Here is a 5,858-nt window from a genome sequence, read left to right as displayed (position 1 = left end):
ATATATGGGGAAGTGATTGGATAAACTAGGGCACGAACAACGCAGTACTATGGGACTGTAAAGAACACAAGAAGAAAGGTCTCTATGATCTGGGATGTCATAATTTTTAGGGCACATTGGGAAGAAAAGGCAAAGTTCAGAATAATACAAAGCATTATAGCGTGCTATCTTTTATGTAAGAAAAAGAGCATAGAAGAAAATACACACATACTTGCCCATGTGTGAAAAATAAATAAAGGAATGGAACCCAGGAACTAAGGTGATTGTCTATGGACAGAGGCTGAGTGAGAAATGGTTAAAAGGAGGCGAGAATAGACCCAGGTGTGAGGAGGGAGTGACACTCCTCTGAGCGTCTCTGTTTGTATGTCTCATTCTTACATAATAGTGATGTTTAACAGACCCAGCAACTACTAAAATCAGTGCTCACACGCGGGCTGTGGGGAGACAGACGCTCATAAACTAATTAGTAGACAAATTAGTACTCACGTGGCAGGGGCGTTACGCAGGATAAATGCTAACAAGCGAACCTAACAGATAACAAATCAATACCTTAACCACAGTGAAGGCGTGTAAAAGAAAAGAACTAACCTGGTAACTTATAAAACATTGAACCCTTACTATAAAACTATACTATACATTGAACACTTATAAAGACAAAACAGCTGCGCTTATCTGCTCTAACTTAGTAAGCAACGACTCTTCTTATGCGGTATGTGTTATAACTTCAGAAACGGTGCGATGTGTACACTAGAGTTTATAGAAAAGTATATATGTTGCACATAATTAGAGGTGTGTTTCTTGCTCTTGCAGAAAGAAATTAAATGTAAAAAGATGGGGTACGCATGGTGGTTGGTGCCTGTAATTCTGGCACTCTGGGAGGCTGAGGTGAGTGGATTGCTTGAGCTCAGGAGTTCGAGACCAGTCTGAGCAAGAATGAGACGAGTCTCTAAAAAAAACAGAAAATAACTGAGGCAAGATGGTCTCTTAAGCCCAAGAGCTTGAGGTTGCTGTGAGCTATGATGCCATAGCACTCTACTCAGGCTGCCAGAGCGAGACTCTGCCTCAAAAAAAAAAAAAAAAAAAAAAAAAGAAGAGGGGTAAAGGTGAAATACACACTGTGGTATTTGATTGTAGTCAGAACTATCAGTATAAACTCATGGTTTTAATAATTACACAAATAGTGTTTAAAAAATGTTTTTGGTTGCTGTAACAGAATAGCACACATTGGGTGATTATAAAGAAAAGAAGTGTATGTAGTTAAGAGGTGAAGGCTGGCAAGTCTCACAGCATGACGTGGCACCTGGCAAGAACCTTCTTGTTGCAGAGTAATGTGGAGGAGGGCATTGCATGGGGAAAGGGCAGAGTATGCCAGCTCAGGCCTTTCTCCCTCTTCTTGTGGCACCACCTGTCCCATCCCCAGGTCCTTTTATCTATTCCTAATTACCTGCCAAAAGTCCTGCAAAATCCATCATCGTATTGAGTCTGGGCACTCAATTTCCATTGGATGGAATTTAAAGGATACCTAAAACCATAGCAGACGGAGAAATGCATATAGCAGTATGTGCCTGGGCTATAATATATGCATGCATTTCATACCTCCACCTGCTGAAAGAAACTAGAAATAACGACACTCAGTAGTAATAAGCACATTTGAAGCCCAGATCTTGGAAGTACTTAGTAAAGCATGGGTCCTTATCAAAAGGATTCAGAAACCATCTGGAAAGAGTGCCAGATGGAACAATTGAGCAAAATTAATGACAATCATATTGGTGTTTTATTTTTGTTGTTGTTTGTTTGTTTTTTTGAGACAGAGTCTCATTATATTGCCCTGAATAGAGTGCTGTGGCATCACAGCTCACAGCAACCTCAAACCCTTGGGCTCAAGTGATTCTCTTGCTTCAGCCTCCTAAGTAGCTGGGGCTACAGGCACCCGCTTGGCTATTTTTTTTTTTTGTTGTTGTTGTTGTTTAGCTGGCCTGGGCTGGGTTCAAACTCTCCAGCCTTGGTGTGTGTGGCCAGTGCCGCAACAACTGTGCTACAAGTGCTGAGCCTCGTATTGGGTTTTTATACATGGTCAAATAAATATTCAAGAGTCCATTTTGATATAAATGAATAATTAAATAATTACATAAATGAGGGACAAGAATTTTTTTTCTTTCAGCAGCAGAATTCCAATGAGTAAATATTGAAGGGAAGAAAGAAATAGGAAGACGTTATTAAAGCAACACCATGGGAACAGTTGTGGCAAACAAGATCATTGAAACATGAGAAGATTCATCATCAAAATTACAAGGGGAAGCAAGATATTAAACAGGACTCTAGAAGACACTTACAAGGAAAAACTGTAACTTTGTATTGGAGAAACTCAGCAGATATGACTTTAAATATGGTTTAAATAAATAATGTTAAAATCACTAGTATTGAGAATACTGACATCATGACTCCTGTCATACAACACCTTAAAAATCACATAGCTCCATGTTTGGGGAGTCTTGCCAAAAAATAAATTTTAAAAAACTGAATAGCTTCATTTTTTTTTTTTTTTGTCACGAGAACACATCCAACAAATTGAAACTAAGGGACATTCTACAAAATAATTTATCAGATACTGTGAAATGTCAACGTCATGAAATTTAAGGAGAGATGACAGATCTGCTAACAGATTAAAAGTGAGTGTGTACAAACAGAAGAAAGAAAGAAAGAAAACAGAAAGAAACTTGAGATTCGACATATGATCCTGGATCTGAAAAAGTACATTAGTAGGAGGAAAAGAAAACAGGTGAAATTCAAATATCATAATAAAAAACAGACTAGTGTTAATTTCCCAGTTTCCGTAACTGGACAATGGTAGTAGAAAATGATTGCCTGAGGAGAAGCTCCCTGAGAGGTGTATGAGGACCCTCCGTACTGTTTTTGCAAATTTTCCTTAAGTACAAAATTAGTACAACATAAAAATTAAAATAGAAACACTTCAAATATAATCCCCAAACCACATTGTTGAATAAATTATTGAGATAATTTCATTCTTGGTGTCAATTTACTTATAATAATTAGTTTGGGATGTTCCTATCAGAGTTTTGTTTTCTTTATGCACCAACGCATTTTTACCAGTCCAATTAGTTCAGCTATATTTTTTCTAAGCTCTACAGTTCATTGTAATCTAGATCTGAAAATCTCTTGCTACAGTTTACATTTAAATTCTTACAGCTGCCCTACTAGTTTTGTCTACAATTCCCTTATTACCATTCACATTATCAAATTTTGCTTTCCTAGAAATTCTTTTCAGAAAATCAGGAAAGGGTTTGTTATTAGTTGCTTTGTGAAAATTTTCATTTTTGTCATTCAACTCACTTTCCTATACAAAGGAGCTAATAGAAATATATTGGTTTGGGGGTGTATAAGCACATTTTCCTATAGGAATTCATTCAGTTAAATAACTGATACCTATATTATGATGTCTATTTAGGTCACACCCATTAAGACATTTACATAGATTAAAGATTGAAATCCAAAAGGACTGGAACTATAAAACTATTAGAAGAAAACATAGAGTAAAAGATTCTTATCTTTGGTATGGCAAATGATTTTTTTTTGCCTTTGCATGATTCATTCCAGATTTAACAGTAGTGTTGTCTGATCTCTGTGCATCATCAGGTCTTTTTTTCTTAAACCACTTTATTGTTTTATTTATTTTTTTTGGTTTGAATCTGTATTGCTACTTTATTTATTAATTAAATCAAATTAATACGAGGGTACAGTTTTTAGGTTACATTGTTCTCACTTCCAGGGTAAAGTTCCATTTGTAGAGGAGCCCCTCACCCAGGGGGCGTGTTGTACACCCTCACAACGTGCACATTAGGTGAGATCCCGTCTCATGCCCTCCCTCCTTCTGCCAAAAGTGCTCCCCCTCCCATTTTCCTCTACACCTAACAGGACTATATTAGAGTTTTATTGTTCTTATGAGTATGTAATTGTTTATATATTGATTCCATATTATTATGGAGGACATTAGATATTTATTTTTCCATTCTTGTGATACTTTACTAAGAAGAATGTATTTCAACTCCATCCAGGTAAATGTAAAAGATGTAAAGTCTCCATCTTTTTTAATGGCAATGATTTTTTTTTAAATATGACCCCAAAAGCACAAGTGATAAAAGCAAAAAAGACAAACTGGATTGCACAAACTAAAAAGCTTCTTCACCGAAAGGGAAACAATCAACAGAGTAAAGAGACAACCAGCGAAATGGGAGAAGGTATTTGGAAACCATACATGATAAGGGTTCATATACAAAATACTATATAAGGAAATCAAATAACTCAATACCAAAACCCCAAATAATCTAATTAAAAAATGAGCAAATGACCTAAACAGGCATTTCTAAAAGAAGACATACAAATGACCAACCGGTATATGAAAAATGCTCAATATTGCTAAATGTCAGAAAAATAATGTGAATTATAACCGCAAGAATGGCTACTGTCAACCGGCAGAAGATAGTAAGTGCTGGTGAGGGCATGGAAAAGAGGAAAATCTTGTATATGGTGGGTTCCTCAAAAAAAGTAAAAATAGAACTACCACATGATCCAACAAATCCACTTCTGAGTATATATCAGAAGGAACTGGAATGTACATGTCAAAGAGATAGCTGCCCTCTGACGTTCATCACGGTAGGAGTCATAGTTGCCAACACAGAGAAACAACCTAAACCCATACAGGTGGCCAATTGAATCAAGGAAATGTGATATCAGACGTTGATCATTGATCATTAAACAACATGAAAGTTAAAGGAGTTGACCTTTAGTGCTTTCAAAAACCCATGTAGAAATTTTGACTCACCAGACACTTACCTACTACTAGGCCACTGTCGACCAGAAATCTTACTGATAATGTAAACAGTCAACTAACACGTATTTAGCTTACTTTATGTAATAATACAGTACATAATACATATAATATGCATGTTATGTATACATACGTATATATATAGGGATCAATGGGAATGATTCCAAGAAGATTAGCATAGCCCCTGCACAGGGACGGCATGCAAATTCATGAAGCATCCCATATTTTAAAATAATAACAATAATAATATTTTCTTTAGCTTATAATAACCTGCCTATTATATGTATTACGTACTGTATTATTATATAAAGTACATGTATGATTACATAAATATGCCTATTACTTGTATTATTACATAAAGTAAAAATTATTATTCAGTTGTACAGACACACAATAAAAATAAAATAAAATAAAACATTATTCAATCATAATAAAAGAAGAACATGTTTCCATTTGAGACAATGTGAATGAACCTGGAGGACATTATGCTAAATGAAATAAGCCAGACACGGAAAGCCAAATATTGTGTGATATTATTTATATGTGGAATCTTAAAAAGAAAGCCATGAAAGCATAAAAAAGTCATAAAAATTATAAAACTCTTAAAAATCATAGAAGCAGAGAGTGGAATGATCACTGCCAGGAGCTGAGGGAGGGGATGGGGAGATTTGGTAAAAGGGTACAAAGTTTCAGTTGGACAGAAGGAATAAGTCCTGAAGATGTATTATACTGCAAGGCAATTACTGCTAATAACAATGCATTGTATACTTGAAAATCATGAAGAAGGTAGGTCTTGAATTTCTTGCCATAAGAATATAATATAATAACTATGGAAGGTGATGGCTATGCTAATTATCTTTACTGTGGAAATCACTCATAATGTATACATATTTCAAAGCATCACACTCCACAGCATGGATAAAGATGATTTTTATTTGCAAATTATCCCACAACAAAGCTGTGAGAGAGAAAACAAACAAGCAAACCTGTTACTCACAGAGGGCGCTGAGCC

The 5,858-nt window shown here is 35.7% G+C and overlaps 1 non-coding gene across 1 annotated transcript; it reads left to right on the top strand.

Annotated features, from left to right (window-relative positions):
• Positions 1 to 4,969: 4,969 nt before the first annotated feature.
• On the top strand, positions 4,970 to 5,075 carry LOC111726901. The gene has a single exon (XR_002774567.1). It is a non-coding gene; the product is annotated as a U6 spliceosomal RNA (small nuclear RNA).
• The last annotated feature ends 783 nt before the right edge of the window (positions 5,076 to 5,858 follow it).

The sequence above is a fragment of the Otolemur garnettii genome, unplaced genomic scaffold, assembly GCF_000181295.1.
Source record: "Otolemur garnettii isolate 467f Iridium unplaced genomic scaffold, OtoGar3 scaffold00085, whole genome shotgun sequence".
Classification (NCBI taxonomy): domain Eukaryota; kingdom Metazoa; phylum Chordata; class Mammalia; order Primates; family Galagidae; genus Otolemur; species Otolemur garnettii.
This window is presented reverse-complemented; position numbering and strand designations above follow the sequence as displayed.